This window comes from Callospermophilus lateralis, chromosome 3 (genome assembly GCF_048772815.1).
Source record: "Callospermophilus lateralis isolate mCalLat2 chromosome 3, mCalLat2.hap1, whole genome shotgun sequence".
Classification (NCBI taxonomy): Eukaryota; Metazoa; Chordata; class Mammalia; order Rodentia; family Sciuridae; genus Callospermophilus; species Callospermophilus lateralis.
The window spans coordinates 169777387-169796831 of NC_135307.1; the positions used below are offsets into that span (position 1 = coordinate 169777387).

The 19445-nt window shown below is 42.7% G+C and overlaps 1 pseudogene; it reads right to left on the minus strand.

Moving 5' to 3' along the window:
- Positions 1-18483: 18483 nt before the first annotated feature.
- LOC143394860 (small ribosomal subunit protein eS10 pseudogene) lies at positions 18484-18888 on the minus strand (annotated as a pseudogene).
- Positions 18889-19445: the final 557 nt, after the last annotated feature.

Below are 19445 nucleotides of genomic sequence, written 5' to 3' on the forward strand. Positions count from 1 at the left end.
TCTGTTAATGGCCCCATCCTTCCCCTGACATCATAGCTGGAAATCCTGATGTCTTATCCAATCCTTCCCTCTCCCCGACATCTATCCAGGTACCCATCAATTCTGCCTCCTACATTCCTCTGGATTCTGTGGATTCTGTACCCTTCTTCTCCATCCCATGGTCACTGTACTGGCCAAACCACCATGATCACTCACCCACATGATTCCTATTCCATTGCTCTGTGTGTGTGTGTGTGTGTGTGTGCTGATTTTTTTTTTTTTTTTTTTTTTTTTTTGAGTGGGGGAAGTACTGGATTGAATCAGGGGTGGTCCACCACTGATATATATCCCTGCACTTTTTTTTTTTTTTTTTTTTTGAGACCAGGTATTGCTGTTTTGCCCAAACTGGCCTCAAACTTTATATCCTGCCTCTGCTTTCCAAGTACCTGCGACTACAAGTGTGCATCACCACACCCCATATGCTATACCATTGTTGATGCTTGCTTTAACACCAGCCTCCAGATTTCTCTTCTGAGGAAGAACCTATCAAGACTCTCTGCATGGGATCTGGAGCCAAAATGCACCCTCAAAGCTCGCTCACTTTGTCCTAGGTTCCAACCAGGCCAGCTCTCGCAGCTGCCTCCTGCCGTCCCCACTGCTCCTGGGGACCTCTACTCCTAGCACTGCTACTTCCTGCTCTTCCTCTCTGAAACCTGCCAAGTGAGTCCAAGCTCTATTCTCAATTCCCTGGAAGCTCTCCCCCAATCAAGCTTTCCAGAGTAATCTCTCCCTTTATAGCATCCTGTCCTTCACTATCAGAGCTTACCTGAGGCAAGGCCATGTGTCCCTGGCAAAGCTGTGAGCTCCAGAGGGCAGGGTCAATCTGTGCCTCCTCTTTGGCCTCAGCCCAGTGCCCGGTCCCCATGAAGGACTAAGACATCTGCTGTATATAGAGCTAAAGGCATCCATGACATGATTAAATCAATGGATGAGAGTTCAACTCCTAGCAAAAATACAGCTAAGAATCCTAGATGCCGCATGTAAAACAAACATCTGAAAGTGGAGAGAAGGCAAATCAACTAGGGGCTTTAGGATCAGGAAATGACACAACAATGAATTCTCTGGGTTTACCTGTTTGCTTCATATATCCTGGACAGGGTGCAGGAGAACCCAGAAACAACAATAAACCCCAAGAAAAGTCTCCTCTCTTCTTTGCCAAATGACCAAGATGGACAGTTTAGCAAGATGGGGAAACTTTTAACAATAATTGTGTGAGTCAAGCCAAATACCACAGAATGAATGAATGAATAAATAAATAAAAGTGTGGCCCTACCCTCACCCACATTATCAAAGGCCAAGTGCAGATCCTAGACTTCTACTTTCACCAGGCTATAATGAGGCAACCTAGCCTCTCCTCTCCTGGCCAGGCTGGTATTAGAAAAAAACAGAGGGAAGCCAGGACTTTGATCTCAGCAGGCAGCAATGAGATCCCTCCTTCCCAGAGGTGTCAGCAGGAGTCCACATGAGGAACTTCTGCCCCTCTCCTTCCCAACTGGGCTGGTTAGTCTCAGGGGAGGCTTAGTGGACATTCAGGACTTTCTCCACTACCCAGTGGTAACAAAGCTACCCCTCTCTCCCATTGTGTCAGTGGCAGTCATATGTGGATTAACCCCTGCCCTTCCCAACCATAGTATCAGTGGAGGCCAGCAGGGAGCCTGAATTTGTATCCACTGCCCACCAGTACTGAGAAGCTCCTCCCCATCCTGGAGCCTCAGCAAAAGCAGAATGAGGAACCTGAACTTCACTCCACCTGGCAAAGAAAAAAAGGAAGCAACCCCTTCCTGAGCTGCAACATGTCACATGAGTTCTGCTAAAACAGAAAGTTTATAAAAGCTCCAAGGTCTCTGGGCACAGTGGTACACTCCAGAAATTCCAGCGACCCAGGAGGCTGAGACAGGAGGATTCACAAGTTGAGTCCAGCCTGGTCAAGACCCTGGCTCAAAAGAACAAATAAAAAAGGGCTGAAGGTGTGTGTAGCTAGTGGTATTGTGCCCCTGGGTTTCAACCCCCTCAGTGGTATTGTGCCCCTAGGGACAAAAGAAAACACAAGCTCTAAGTTCTCATAGCAACCAGAATGCCAACATGTTCAGGTTTTCACTGAAAATGATTTTTTTTTGGTTGTTCAAAACATTACAAAGCTCTTGACATATCATATTTTATACATTAGATTCAAGTGGGTTATGAACTCCCATTTTTACCCCAAATTGAAAATGATTTATCAAACCAAGAACTAGAGAAAGCTCGACTTGAGGAAAGATGATCCATAGATGCCAACGCCAAGGAGACACCAACATTAGAATTATCTGGCAAGAATTACAAAACAGACCCGGGACTGGGGCTCAGCAGTACCGCACTTGCCTGGCATGTGTAAAGCACTGGGTTTGATTCTCAGCACCGCATATAAATAAATAAAATAAAGGTCTATCAACAACTAAAAAAAATATATTTTTTAAAAAAAGAACTACTAAACAGACATCATAAGAATGCTTCAATGAGCAATTGCAAACACTTGAAACAATAAATAAATAAACAAACAAACCAATAAAAAGTCTGGGGAGAGCTGGGCATGATGGTGCACACCTATAATCCCAGCTGCTTGGGAGGCTGAGGCAGGAGGACAGCAAGTTCAAAGCCAGCCTCAGCAATTTAGCAAGGCTCTAAGTAAATGAGCAAGATCTGCCTCTAAATAAAATATAAAATGGTCTGGGGATGTGGCCAGGGGTTAAGCATCCCTAAATTCAATCCCCAGTACCAAAAAAGAAAAAAAAAAAAAAGTCTCTGGGGCTGGGACACAGAATGTCTTGGTATCAGCAAAGAAATAGAACCAAGTAGAAAATTTAAGGCCAAAAATATAGTATCTAAATTTATATATATATATGTTATTGATGGACCTTTATTTTTTTCATTTATTTATATGCGGTGCTGAGAATCAAACCCAGTGCCCAACACGTGCCAGGCAAATGCTCTACCTGAGTCACAACTCCAGCTCCCAAGTATCTATAATTTTTAAACTCAAAAGATGTGCTGAACAGCAGAACAGACAAGACAGAATAAGGAATTGGTAAGCTTGAAAATAAAGCAATTTGGGGCTGGGTTGTAGCTCAGTGATAGAGCACTTGCCTAGCATGTGTGAGGCACTGGGTTAAATTCTCAGCACCAATTATAAATAAAAAATAAAGGTACACTGACAACTAAAAAAATTTTTTTTAAAAAAGAAAAGAAAGCAATTATGTTGTCTAACCTGAATGACAGAGAAAATAGACAAAAACAAACAAACAAAAAAGAACAGAGCCTGTTCTGTGGGACTCTTAACAAAAGATCTAACATTTGTATCACGAAATTCCAGCTGGAGAAGAGGGCACATCTCAAAAAGTATTTGAAGAAATAATGGCTGAAAATTTCCCAAACCTGGCAAAAGATGTGAACCTACAGGTTCAAGAAGTTGAGTGACCTCAAACAGGATTAAATCAACAAATCCAAATCAACAATATTTAAAGAAAAAATATTGAAAGCAGAAATAAATGACATATATTACCTGTAAGTAAAAAATAAAAATTAAAAAGAACATAAATGATAAAATGGTCAACCCAAGAAGACATAGCAATTCTAAATATGTGTGCACAAAACAACAAGCTGTAAAATATGTGAAGCAAAAATTGATCAAGTTGAAAGAAGAAACTGACAAATGTACCATTAAAGTTGGAGACTTCAACATCTCTCTCTCAACAATTGATAGAACATCTAGACAGAAATGAAAGAAGGATATAGAAGATTTCCATAATACCATCAAATGACAGAATCCAGTTGACATTTATGGAACACTGTACCCAACATTATCAAGAAGATCCCAAGCCAGGTGAAGTGACACATGCCTGTAATCCAGCAACTCGGGAGGCTGAGGCAGGAGGATCATGAGTTCAAAGCCAGCGTCAGTAAAAACGAGGCACTAAGCAACTCAGTGAGACCCTGTCTCTAAATAAAATACAAAATAGGGCTCTGTGCCCCTGAGTTCAATCAAAAAAAGAGGATCTCAAATTGGAGGCCAGTTTCAGCAACTTAGTGAGAATATATCTCAAAATAAATAAATAAAAAGGGCTGGGCATGTGGCTTAGTGATAAAGAGTCTCTGGGTTTAATCCCCTGTACCAAAAAGGAAAGAAAAAAAAAATAAAAAACTATAGACCAATATCCTTTATGAATATAAATAAAAATATCTTTAAGAAAATACTAGCAATATTAACAAATAGAGTTCATATATACTCACATACAGTTATACACTGCATAACAACATTTCAATCAACAACAGACTACATAAACAATAGTGATCCTATAAGATTATATTGCCTAGTGACATCGTGACCATCTTAGTTTATGTGAGTACATGCTATTATGTTTGCACAAGGATGAAATTACCTAACAACACCTTTCTCAGAACGTATCCCTGTCGTTAAGCAACGTATGACTCCATGTGTGTACCCATATATAATGATCCAGTGGGTTTATTTCAGAAATGAAAGGCTGGTTCAGTATACAAAAATCGAAAAATCATATCAATTTACACAGAAAGCATCCTTGACAAAACTCAAAATTCATTCATGAGGGCTAGGGTTGGGGCTCAGTGGTAGAGCACTTGCCTAGAATGTGCAAGGCACTAGGTTTGATCCTCAGCACCATATAAAAACTAAATAAAATAAAGGTATTGGGTCCATCTACAATCCATCTACAACTAAAAACTGGTTTTTTTATTCGTTCATGATAAAAACTCTTAAAAAATCAAGAACAAAGGAGAATTTACTCAATTTTATACAGCACATCTATGAAAAGCCTATAGTTAACATCATATTTAGTGGTGAAAGATAATGCATCCCATCTCACTCACACACACACACACACACACACACACACACACACACCAGGTGATCAAAGCAACAAAGATTTATTTCTTGCTCATGTTGTATGACCATTGCATGTCAGCTGGGTAAGTGGGGTGAGGTGCAGGATTGTGGTTTCTTTGTTTTGTGGCTTCTGCACTCAGGAATCCTGCAAAGGGAGGCTCCATCTCCATGCTTCCTCCATTGCCAAGGCAGGAAAGGTTCCACCTGGAAGGTATGCATGCTAATTCCCAAGTCAGCTTCATGATGATGCTTTTCTGCCAAGATCAGAAAACAGGGCAAAGATGTCCCTTCTTACCATGGCCATTCAACATAGTACTGGAAAAACTGGCCAGCACAAAAGGTCAAGAAAAGGAAATGAAACATACAGATTTGAAAGGAGAGAATAAAACTGCTCTCTCTTTGCAGATCACATGATTGTCTGTGTAGAAAATCTCAAGTAATCTACCAAAAAATAAATAAATAAATATAAAACTACTAAGTGAGTTCAGCAAGATTGAAAGATACAAGATCAACAAATAAAAAAAAATTTGTGAGTGTGTGTATATATATATATATATATATATATATATATATATATATATTTTTTTTTTTTTTTTTTTTTTTTTTTTTTTGAGATGAGGTTCCCACTAGGTTGCTCAGGCTGATCTCAGATTTGTAGACTAAAGTGATCTTATTGCCTCAACTTCCTGAATAGCTAGTTTTCCAGGCATGTGCCACAACGCCTAGTTCAAAATTAATTTTATTTTTATACACTAGCAATGGAACACATGAGAAACAAAATTTAAAATACAATACCATTTGCAATTGCTCTATCCAGCATGTGTGAGGCCTTTGGTTCAATACCCAGCACCACAATAAAATAAAATAAAATAATCATAATCATAATCAAATTAGAAAATGGGAAAAAGACCTGAAGAGACATTTCATCAACAAGGATATATGATGGCAAATAAGCACATAGAAAGATGCTCAACATCATGAGCCTTCAGGGAGATACATTCTCAAAATGAAAAAAAAAAAAATGTAGAGAACACATTAGTGGTTGCCAGGGGTTAGGGATGGCAGGGAGAGAGGTGAATGTGACAAGGGTATCTTAAAAGGGGTGGTAGTTACACAAGCTTATGTAAATGATAAAATAACAGAACCATGTACACACACATTGTATCAATGTCAGTTTCCAGTTTTGACACTGTGCTATATCATAATCCAATTAGAAAATGGGAAAAGACATTTCATTAATGAAGATATAGAATAGCAAATAAGCAAATGGAAAGATGCTTGTAATGGTTATAATTACATAAGATGTAACCACTGAAAGAAACTGGGTGAGAGGGAAATGGGATCTCTCCATATTACCTTTGCAACACTCTGTAAATCTCTAATAACTTCCAAATAAAAAGCTTTTTTTAAATCCTTATATGAGCCAGGCATGGTGGTGCACATCTGTAATCCTAGCAATTTAGGAAGTTGAGGCAGAAAGAAGGATTGCAAGTTCAAGGCCAGCCTTGGCAACTTAGAGAGAACTTGTCTCAAAATAAAATATAAAAACAACTGGAATGTAGTTCATTGGCAGAACACATTGAACCCTGGGTTCAATCCTCAATAGGAGAAAAAAATATATAAAATCTAGAAGTTGAAGAATCCCACAAGGAGAAGGACAGATGGGGTCCCCTACCCCATCATTCTTTCTCTCTATCCAGAACACAGCTAGCCCCAAGGGCTCATGACACCACAGAAATTAACCTGTGCCAGACCTTGATAAATCTCTACAGCAGGTTCTCCTGTGATCAACAAAGAACTAAGACACAGGAAGAGGCAGCCACGTTCCCGGTGTCACACAGCTAGGTTATTGCTCAGAATGGGAACATGAATAATCATGACTTCTGTATGAAGACTGGAAGAGTTAGGGTATAGAGTAGTGGTAGGTAGGAAAAGAGAGTTCCAGAAAACCATTTAAGAGCCACTAAAACAGTCAAGAACTTTGAGATGGAGGACTCAAACCTTAGAAATAGATTGCATGGGTGTGGCAGGTAACTTCAGGAGGTGACCTTGGATAGGGTCATCCTTTTCATAATGATGGGGATACTGAAGAGAACTGGATTTTGGAGCTCCATCTCAGAGCTGTTCAGGTTCAGGTCCTTTGAAGATACCTAGGAAAGTCTTTTAGGAGACACAGGGTTTCTTGAATCTGCAGCTATCCCAGCAGAGAGAGCTCTGCTCCCTAGGGAAAAAAATAAATAAACCCCAAAGGGACACCACCAGTGATCTACTTCTTTCAGCCACTCCTACCTGCCTAGAGTTACCACCCAGTTAATCCATATGACAGGATCAATGCCGTGACACACAACTAAACCAGTCAGGGTCACTCCAGGAGAACTGGGCTGACATGAAATAAGGACACACAGACAGAGAAATACCTTTTTCTTTGGATTCAGTGATGGCCCCTATGACCCACCTCCCACCAAGTAGGCAAGGCAGGCAAGAAAGAGAGGGAGCCAGGATGTGGCTCAAGCGGTAGCCTGGCATGTGTGTGGCCCAGGTTCAATCCTCAGCATTACATGCAAACAAAGATGTTGTGTCCGCTGAAAACTAAAAAGAAATAAATATTTTAAAAAATTCTCTCTCTCTCTCTCTCTCTCTCTCTCTCTCTCTCTCTTTCTCTCTCTCTCTTTAAAAAAAAAAAAAAAGAGAGATAGAGAGGGAGCCTATCTCGAACCCGGGTTTTATTAATGGGGGACCTAATCCATGGACCATTCTATCCAATAAACGTAGATGGGTAGGATCACAAGTGTAGCTCTGGGAATGGGTGCAACTCAACCCTATCAGGTGACACCCATTCTCAGAGCTACACCTTTCTTATCCGAGCAGAGGTAAAGATCAATCCACTGATTAGGTTACAACTCTCTTGATCTAATCTTTCACCTCTGAACATTCTTTGTCTCACACATGAACTTTGGGGGCCACTTCATATCTGAACCATAACAAGTGGTTTACAAAATTCCAAAGCAAATAACCAAATCAGAAAGAGGCAAAGAATTGTAAGGAGGTTGTTAAATTGATTCCTGCTGTCACATTAATGTATTGTAGATAGAAAACTGAGAATCAACGCCATCTTCTAATAAATACACAATCAATATCAAGTGTACAGTTTCCAGGTCAGCTTGGTGACTCTCCACAGCTTCCTACCTATCTAGTGAGTTTTCACCCCGCTCCTAGCCCTCCTTTATAGAAATTCTAGAGCTGTAGTTTCTCTTCTCACTTCCAGCAGGGAACCATGATTCAGGATTGGGCAAACTGGCATGAAAACTCTTGAGTTCATCCAAATCCTCTGCCTCTGAGTCCCAAGTTCACTTTTGCAGATTCATTTGCATGCAATTTGCATTGCTGTGCAAACCTGGCTTTCTCTTTAAAGTGCTAGTGCTTCTCTTCATCTATGTCCCAAAGAAACGTGGGATATAGTGATAAAAATAATAATAAAAGCAGCCCCTAAATTTCTGCATTGATTCAAAATCCATTTATTGAGGATCCAAAATTCATTTGTGAGGCTGACTTTGAGAATTAAGTATATGTCTTGCTTTCCTGCCTCCATCTCCTAGCACAGAACATAAAGATGGAGAGGGGACAGACATACCCCCACCACACAATGCTCCCAGACTAGAAGCTGAACTGGTGGAACTGGCGTAGAAGAATTAGGATCTGTTGGCCTATGCACTCAGCCAAAGATCCAGCAATCAAAATTCTCTGCCAGCTCAGTCGGAGTGACCTATTTACAAAGCATATGACCAGATAATAAAGGTCCTTATAGGGCCACAATTTGGAACTGACATTGCCCCAGCTTCACGGCACAGAGGAGATCGATCACATGCTCACTTCCCTGCCAGGTAGATTTCAGGATTAAAAAAAAAAAGGCAAACCCTCAATCTGGAGATGCCTTTTCATCATAGCACTTCTGCATCCACTCAACTTTGACACAGAAGCTGAGAGGCAGCCTTAAGGGTCTTGGGCCCTTGTTTCAGAGCATATAAAAATGAAGACAAAGCAGTTTCTTTAGTGATCTCATTAGCAGGAGATTTCCTCCCATTTTGGTCTAATTAATCTGCACCAAACCACAGTGAGCACCATAGCTGGCACCTGGAGCAAGTTTAAATGCACTCCAGCCTGGCATTTGCTCCTCTGTACAGCCTCTTGCTGAGCATGATAGCCTTCAGCTGCTACTGGTGCTATTAGACCTTCTCTGGAACCAAAACTCCCACAGGGCTCTTCCAGAGAGACTAACAATTCAATGCATCAGAATGGCAAGTTTCCAAAGGTGCACGTGTGGCAGGATGGAGGAGGCATGGCTGCATTATCCCTCTGGTCATCAGCCTCCCACATGGTCACCACGATCCTTCCCTCCTAGTATTCATGACCTGGTATATCCAATACTGGATACAGCAGGTCTGTGTAATCAGTAGGATATTACAGAGATGTGAGGCTTCTAAGCCTGTTTCACAAAAATCTTTGCAACTTCTGCATTGCTCTCGGATCACTTGCTCTGGAAGAAGCCACTTGTCATGTCAAGCAGCCCTTTAGGGACATCCTCTTGGTGAAGAACTGAAGCATCTATCCATCCAATCAGCACTTTCTTGCCCATGTGTGAGGGAGCCACCATGGAAATAGACCGAGCCCCATCAAACCTTCATGTGGACCAGCTCACTGCAGTTTTACAAAAGACATCCAAGAGGATCACCCAGCTGAGCGGCTCCTATATTTCTGAACCACAGAAACTGTGAGGATAAGAAATATTTTTTGTTGTTTTAAGTTGCTAATTTGGTGGTAATTTGTTACACAGCAGTAGAAGATTAATGTGATATGCTTTCATTTCTCTTGGGTAAACACCCAGGTCTACAATAGCTGGATCATAGCTGATAAGCATGTTTATAAAATGTTGCCAAAGAGTTTTCCAAAGCGGTTATACCATTTTATACTCCTACCTATACCATTGGCAAGTTCCAGTTGTTTTGTTCTAAGATTCACCTCACCAAAGGCAAATAACTGTCTTTGACAATAGGGTATGGGTATAAGGTACAGGACCCTGGTTTCACCCAGCTGCCATTCTCTCTTGACTCCACGGATCAACCACTAGGCCATGGCCAAACTGGAGTGAGTTTTTGATCCTTCCACAGTTCGGGGAAATACCTCCTAACTGCTCATATAAATGGCCTCGGAAATCATTCTGCACTTCAGAGTTGGCAAAGCCTTTTCCCATACGTGTCCAGAGTTCCTGAAGGACCCACCAGTCCATGTTCACAGATGAGTTTGCACTAACAGGAAAAAGACACTATATAGGCTTTTTGCCTGTATCTCTGGGCTACAGGTACTCCCAAGCCCCTTGTTTTTTCCCAGTTATTTCTGGAAGTACCTAGGGTATCTCAGATGAGCTTAGCCCAAGTCCCTTTCTAGAAAGACAAGTACTTAGAAGCCACATGGGGGCAGCACCTCACCATGGCCCCTGCTAAACTATCCTGAACACCAGCATGTGGTCCCTCCTAAATTTCATCCATTCATCCCCCTGAAGTTGCCAATCCTAGATGTTATAATTTGTACATGACCAAAATGCCAATAGGACTGTGGACAGTGAAGACAGGACTCAAGAGGGTTTACAGGAAAAGGAGGACACTATTGATAATTGGGCTGGAAGACATTCCTGTTATAATCTGGCTAAGAAGTTGTCTGCATTTTGCCCATGTCCTGAGACTTTCTGTGAGGCTGATTTTAAAAGCAGTGGACTTATTAATCTGGCAGAAGAAATTTCTAGGCAGCATAGCACTCAGGCGGTGGCATTGATATTGTTGGCAGCTCTTAGCCAAATTGATTGTAATAATCAGGAGCAGAAAGATTTGGAAAACGTGGACTTGAAAGGCCAGAGCAAAACTAGGGCTAAGGAAGTTGCAGTTGTTAAAGATATTACCACCACTGAAGAAATGCTAAAGACTTTGCCTAGAGATAACAAGAAAGATGGCTTGAGGGTATCTCAAGACCACGCTCACCTCAAGCTCAAAGGAAAAAAAGTGAAAATTCTCTGGAGAGGAGACCAGTGGGGCACTCTCTTGCACTAGGAAGTTTTTTCAACATGCTCAGATACCCAGGCACTCAGAGGCTGCTGCAGCCAGGGTTCCTGGAGGTTTGGCTGCTGCTTGAGATGGCAGCAGACCTTGGTATCAACCACTATGTGCTAGATGTGCAGTATTGCAGGATACTGGAGCTAGGGAGTCATGGAGACTTCCTCCTAGATTTCAAAGGAAGACCTGGGAAGACAGGCAAAATGCCCCAGGGTCAGAATCCCTGTGGGCAGCCCTGGTGAGCACAGTGTGGAGATGTGAGGAGGAGTGCTGCAGTGGAGACCCTCAAGATTAAGAAATGCAAGTAATGTGGACATCATCCTAGGAACGCTATAGGAATCAAGCAGAGACAAGCCAACAGAATAGCCACTTGGGGCGGGGCAACAAACAAGGCCACGGGGACAGAACTACACAAGCTTTTGGAGAGGACATCATGATGAGATGCCGGGCACAGAACTATAGGACTTGTTTGCTTAGCTGGATTTGAGTCTTGCTTTGGTCCTTTGGTCCCATCCCTTCTTTCTATGCCCCTATTTTATATATTGGATACCTATAAATTGCTTTTAATTTTACAGGAGCTCACAATGCGAGATTGCCTTGGGCCTCAGAGAAGACTTTGAACTTGAACTTTGAGTAATCTTGGAATTGTTGAAACTATGGTGACTCTTGGGAATGGACTAAATAAATTTTGCATTGTCCGATGAATGTGAGCTTTGGGGGGCCATGGGCAGAATGTTATGGTTTGAATGTGAGGTGTCCCCCAAAACTCACATGTGAGACAATGCAAGAAGGTTCAGAGGGGGAATGATTAGGTTGCAAGAGCCTTAAACCAATCCGTTAATTAATCCCTGATAGGTTTAATTGAGTGGTAACTGAAGACTGGTAGGGTGTGGCTGGAGGAGGTGGACATTGGGGGTGTGGTTTGGGGTATATTTTGTATCTGGCAAGTGGAGTCTCACTCTCTCTGCTTTCTGATCATCATATGAGCTGCTTCCCTCTGCTACACTCTTCTGCCAAGATGTCCTGCCTCACATCAATCCCTGAGGAAGGAGCCTGCTGTCTAGGAACTGAGACCTCTGAAACCGTGAGGCCCTAAATAAACCTTTCCTACTTTACAGTTGTTCTGGTCCCGTCCTTTTATCACAGCAGCAAAAAAATCTGACTAAAACACTAGGCCACACTATATTTGGGTCTCCTGCTGAAATTGGGGAAGGACCCTTGTAGTAGATTCTGTGGGTGTCCCACCCAGATTCCCTCCACTGGGCTAGTGCATCCATCTGCTGCTGAAATGCAGCCCCTTTCTCCTGAGACTTGCCTTCAGCTGATGGGTGACCCCTGGGAGATTATACTTCAAGCTCTCCCAAGAACTGATTAATACAGAGGTACAGTGGGAACAGCTCTGTGATCCATTTGTACCCCAGAGTTTCCCTTGAGATCACACTGAAGTTAGAGCCCAGGTGAGACCACATCCCTGCTGAGCATCTTGCCCTATCCTGGCCTGCTTCATTCCCTCCCTTTATGCTCTTCCAAGAGCACTTCCTCAATAAATCACTTGTTCTAGGATCCCCATCTCAGCTTCTTACTCCAGGAAAGAAACCCTATCCTTCCTCCCAACTTTGTGTCCAGAGACCTGTCACAACTTTGCTTCAGCTTAAGAACTTTATGGAGATCTCATGAAATCTGCTCCTGTTTCTGCCTATAGTCTCTCTCTGTAAGATTCAAGAGCAGTTGTGGGATCAGGAGGGAATCTGAACACCCTTCTACCCTTCTCTATCCATCCCTCCTTACTCCCCTTCATCTCTCTCCAGGAGCCCACCCACTAGCCACCACAGGAATCCTTTGCCCTATGAAAAGCTGCCTTCCTTTGGGACCCCACCCATGGGACCCCACCCATGGGACCCCACCATGTATGGGCATATCTTTGACTTTCAAAAAGCCTTGTTCCATCAGTACTATTAATTCAACAGTTTTTTCCTGTCGAAGAAGCAATTTACTACATGAAGTCACTACAATTTACTACAATGAAGCTTAAGCTCACTTGCATAATCCCCTTCCAAAGTCCCACCAATTTATAATCATAGTTATTCTTCTGCTTGAAGGAGGCTCCCAAATGACATTTTCTCAGTCCCCACAAATCATAACTCTGTTCTTAGAGAAACCAAGGTTCTGAATGGTGAGGTGATTTGCCCAGGACACAGGCCTGGTGGCAACTGGGTAAGACTCAATCCAGTTTTGCTGCCTCTTATCCTCCATCCTGCCATTGTCTCTGAAACTCCCCCAGGGCCACAGAGGCAGCCTCCAGGACCCATCCCTTGTCTTCCCTCAGTCCCCAGCATGCATCCTTCCTGGTTGCCACCATCAGCCTCCTACCTCCCACTCTGCTCTGGCATATCATTGTGGAAGCTTGCCAGGCCAAAGTGGTACTTGGGCAAAGTTATATTTAAATTTCAAGATAGAAGTGAGTCTATGCACACTCTGTCAACTGGTATAGATATGCACAGAGCCTTATTAGAACCTGAAATCACCTCTCTCTATTTCTGTGTCCCTTAGCTGATGATAAGCATTATAGAAGACTCTGTCCTGGGACACTGTAGAAGTTGGACTGTATATCAGAGAGCTTTTGCTGTGTAACAAACCTTTCTAAAATATGCTGGCCTACAACAACAACAATTTATTTATATCTCAGTTCTGGAGGTTAGCAGTCTGGGCTGAGCAATTTATCTGGCTAGACTCCTTCACAAAAATGCAGTCAGTTGACAGGTTGACTGGGATCTGGAATCAACTGGCACATCTGGTCCCTATTCCACATAGTCACTCATCCTCCAGAGGGTAGCCCAAGACTGTACACATGGTAGCTGGCAGAATTCTAAGATAGCAATAGGTAGAATAAAGATGGATCTCTCCTACCTCAAGGGGGAGTTTTCCTGTGGACTGAATCTCCAACTCTTCCTTAGGGCTTCAGCCAGCCTATTCTGTAAATTTGGGGCTTACCAATTCTTCACAGTTGTTTGAGCCAATTCCTTAAAATAAATCCTTGTATATATGTCTACACATCCTGTTGGTTCTGTTTCTCTGGAGATCGCTGACTAATACACTAGCCTGGATTCAATGGGCAGGGAATAGATTCCACCTCCTGATGGGAGTGATGGCAAAGTCACATTGCAAAGGACAAGGGCATGGGAGGGGACTAATGCAACTGCCATAGTTGGAATGAAGTGAGAGAAAGCAAGGGTTGGAACCTGCAGCCTTTGGTGTCCACCCTTCAACACTGAACTTCTAATGGGCTACTCAAGTGGAGTTTCTGGTCACACCCATTCCATGCTGAATTTCCAAGCCTTCTTGATCAGGGAAGGAAAACCACAGCTGGATTTGGGAGTGTCTCCCCCTGACTCCCCCCACACATACCCCCATCCCAGACTAGGGGCTTTCTGTACTATTCTACCTATAGGATCTAATGGCCAATAGTCTAATAGATTCCAACACATGTCCCCAAATATAGTTGGCATAATGGCTGAGACATACTGAGCCCCCAACCCCATAACCCTAAGTGAACAAACACTTGAGTTGGCTTATACCTAATGCTGATCACACAGAGGCTTTAGTGTTGAGGCCTGGGATGTCTGCTTCCTGGCTCCAGGTCCCATGTAACCAGGACAAAGGGCAGGCTGATCTGCTCAGCCCACTTGCAGTCCTCCTGAGGGTCCTCCACACTGCCTCTGTCTCATTGTCTCCACTACTGCTCAGCAAACCCTCCCCCAACTTGACCAGTTGCCCCTCCTGGCTTCCAGTCCCACTTGGTCTTCTACAAACACTTCTCCCAGGCTCAGTGAGCCCCACATTGGCACTTGGCCTTGCCACAGGTGCATGTCCTTCAGGCTTCCCCTTCCCCACCTGTTGGACTCTGAGTAGATGCAGCAAGTAGAGAGTAGTCAGGAGAGAGGATGCAGCAGGCAGGCAGTGGGGGCACTTGGAGTCAGCCTATGAGACACCAAGGGCCAGGAGCCCCAACAGCATGCTGAAAACTAATAGGAGACACTCAAGGCTATGAGCTTCAGCTCCCCCAATTCATCACAAACCCTCCAAATGATTGGGGACTGTCACTTTCCTTCTCAGTTTCCCCATGTCAAATGGAGATGAGAATGATCTAGAGCAGATTCCATAGGTGCCCTGCCCGTCTCCTTCAGGTCTTATCACTTCAGGGAGCTCTGGCTGCCTTCCATCTATGAGTCTGCAAGTCCATGCCTGAAAACTTTCTTTCCTGAACTACACTGAAAGCCACACAGCAGACTGGAAGTGCCAAGGAATTAACACCCTTCAGAAGTGTTAAGTCCTTCATCTCATCTCAGCTCCCTTGCTCCTGAGGCAGAAGAACTCTAAGGCCCACGTTCTACTCTGGTGTCCAGAGTTCCCTCCTCCATCTTGCTAAATGACTTGCACTCAAAGCCTCATCTCTTTGTTTGGGGACACCATCCTAGCCCTGCCTATGACACAAGTAGCCTGTGATCAAGACAATGGCAGAGGCTAAAGGCTGGTGTCCAAGCCCAGGACTATGTAAGGAATTTGCCAACGCTCATTTCTATTCTGGGCCCAAACCCCACAGGAATGTGTAAGAGGATGTTGGTGGGACTTCCCTTATTGTCCAGGAACAGAAGCCAAGGCCTTAGGACAGGACATACCAGGTATCCATATTCTAGAATGAATAATAAATGAGTCACAAACAGCTGGGCGTCCTGACTCCTCACTTATTGAGAGTGTTGCAACCTGTTTCTCCATCCATTCTGTCTAAAGTGGGGACAAGGAAGGGGAAAGTGAGGATGAGGGATTCCATTATCCAAAATGACAGAACTTCCCTCTGGTTCAGCAGGCAAGGGGAACAGTGTTCCCAGCTCATCAGAAGAATATACAATGTGTCAGTTTGCAAATCCCTACAGATCAGGCTTAGACCTTCTGTTCCAACCAGCTATTCTATGTCCTTTCTATTCTACATCTCAAACTCATCCCCTTCTCTCCACCAGTTAGGTTCTTGTCATCTCCTGCCTAGAGTCTTCAGGAAAAACCTAAATAAACTCTCTAGCTTCACTTGCTCATCGGGACTCAGTTTAGATGTCCCTTTACCTAGGTCTAGGCCTGTTAGCCTTAGATCATGCTTGACTCCTTCTGCTCTGCTTCATATGACAGGGACTGGCCCTGCAGGCTCTTATATAATAGATTGAACCACAGGTGGCTTTGACCACTGGGTGGAAGATGAAAGGGCAGGAAGAAGGGAGATTGCAGGGTATTTCTTCCCAGGGTCTTTGATTGCATTTGGGTCTTGTCTGTAGCTCCAAGATCTCAGTAGGTTGAACCACCATAATTCCAGCTCTACTGGGTGACCTGAGTTCCTAACATCGTCTTTCCATAGGGCAGCAACAGCTTTTCGCTCTTGCTAATCTCTGTGTTAACCCTGATGGACTTCTCAGCTCATCCATTACCTGGGTAACCATTCCCTGCATGTAATTACCTCTATTTAAACACTGGGTTTTGTTTTCCTGGTAGGACTCTGACTAATACACAATTCTTCCAAGCTTTTACTGACCCCAGGATTAGTTCAGTCCCCTGTTACTACTCAAATAGCACCCTTTCACTCATCACTTCAGTGAGTGATTAAATGTCTAAGGTGTTTGAATCCAAGAGTCAACCACAACTAAATCCAGGTGCTTTGTAAATGAAGTTTTATTGGAACATAGTCACAACCATTCACTTACATGTATCATCTCTGGCTGCTGTCAAAGACAAAGTTGAATAGCAGCAATAGAGACCCACATTTTGTCCTCAAAACCTCTGGTCCTTTTCAGAAAAAAAGTTTGCCATCCCTCGTTCTAGGTAGGCCCCTGTGCTTCAAAATGTAGTACCAGGATCAGCAGCACATTTCACCTGGAAGCTTGTTAGATGCAGAGCTTCATGCTCCACCCAGACTCGTTGAATCAGAATCTGCATTTTGACAAGGTCTCGGCTGATGCGTGTACACAATGAAGTTTGCCTTCAGTCTCAGGGAGTCACTTCCTTATCATAGGATTCATCCTACCCAATACCTGTGATTGACTCATTAATCATTGACTTTTCTTACTAGAGAAAAGCTCAAGGGCCATTAGCATATTGGTCCATAGGAGTCCCAGCACCTGATAAGTTGTGTGGCCCAGAGAAGGTGAATGCAATGAATCTCTAACAAATAGTTGAAGAAAACAGTAAAAGCTGAAGGTCGAGAGAGTTTCAGAAACAGCAGTTACCATATTTCACATATCAGATTGGCAAAGATCAACAAGTTTGTTAACATGCAATGTTGAGAGAGTAGGACAATTAACTCTTTCTGACACTGTTAGCAAAATCTCTTTGGAAATGTTGATTAGACATTATTCATCAAAATTATAAATGCACATGCATTTTTAAGTGCACATCAAAATTATAAATTATAGCCAGGCATGGTGGGGCATACCAGTGATCCCAGAGGCTCAGGAGGCTGAGGCAGGAGGATTACAAGTTCAAAGACAACCTCAGCAACAGTGAGGCACTAAGCAACTCAGTGAGACCCTATCTCTAAATAAAATTCAAAATAGGGCTGGAGATATGGCTCAGTGGTTGAGTGCACCTGAGTTCAATCTCCAGTACCTCCCCCCAAAATTATAAATTATAAATGCACATCAAAATTATAAATGCACATGCACTTTTTGACCCTGAATTTCCACTTGTAGGTGTTTATTTTTCTGACAAACTCACTCATGGGTAAAGAACAGACTGCTAAGGTATTCACTGCTCAAGAGTAAAAGAATTGGCACAATCAAATATTCATCTACAAGGAATTTTCCCAGTGAGTTATGTCTTCTAATAAAACTGCAACTTTTAGAAAGAAAGATTAGTGGCCATAGTGATGTGTGCCTATAGTTCCAGCTACTTAGGAGACTAAGCAGGAGCATCACTAGAACCCAGCAATTCACAACCAGCTTGGGCAACATAGCAAGCCACTTTCTCTTAAAAAATAAGGTAAAAAAGATATTATCCTATGTGTATACATTATTATTTGACCTGTATAACTCTACATTATGTACAACCAGAAGAATGAAAAGTTATACTCCATTTATGTATGATGTGTCAAAATGCATTCTACTGTCATGTATAACTCATTAGAACAAATAAAAAAAATTTAAAGATAAGAAATAAATAAATAATTGAAAGCAACAAAAAAGGTAAAAAAGAAAGAAACAACTAAAACAATCTCCAAGATATGTTATAAAGTAAAAAAAAAGCAAGAAACAGAAAAACACCTATACACAAAACCCTTCAACATTGACTGACTATGGGAAAGAACTGCTGGATTGCTGGGAACAGACTTTTCACTGTCTTCTCTTTGGTACCTTTTGCATTTTGTTATGTTTCTGACTACAAATTTATTCAACACAATATAACCCCCTCCATTTACTCTGGTGGCAGACCTCACCCATGACAAAGCCACCTCTAAACTGGAATCCAGTTGCTGACCCAGCTCAGGCTCAGCTTTCTTGTGGGCACCAGGGCACACAGCTCTCCATCTATAAGTTTCTCTTGGCTTCCCCTCTTTGAGTCTTGGAGATTTCTTACTCTCTAATGAGAAACCCTAGGGATATTGAAGACCTTCACTGATAAGCTGCCAATAGAAATGTCATAGGCAAACTGTTCTTTCACGTAGCCTTGAGACTTGAGAGACTGCATGACCTTCATGACATGAATGTTGGGCCTGTTCTTACTTGCAAGCTCCCAATGCTTAGGCATATGGAATTCCTTCTTGGTCACCATTACTCTTTCCTTAAAAATGAGTGTATAAATGGCAGCCTAGTTCTTTGGGAGATATCAACATATGGCAGCTGCAGGGTCCAAGAATGAATCATAAAAAGAAGGAGCATGTGCAGTGTGGCCTCTCTTCCTTGACATCGTTTGAATTAAAAATAAGGTCTGGGAGTATAGCTCAATGATAGAGTGTTTGCCTAGTATGCATGAGGCCCTGGGTTTGATCCAAAACACTGCAAAAAATAAATAAATAAATAATCCAAAAAAGAAAAGGAAAAGCTTAAAAAAATACAGGAATGTATACACACATAAAAATGTAGACAAGTATAGACATGTTTTAGATGCCACATCTATTTAAGGTGTGACCCACAGACCAGCAGCATCAGCATCACCTAAGAACTAGTTAGAAGCACAGAATCCTAGGCCCCACCTGAGATGTACTAAGTCAGATGCAGCTTGAGACTCACTGGGTCAGGCATCAAAGAACTCCAGCTCAGTAATCCCACCTGGTTTCCTTGGTCTGTAGCTAATAAAACAGTTGCCTTCCCACAACCCACCACTCCACCCCCAACAGGGGCTCTATATGTGTGAGACACTAGGGCCCAGGCTGTTCC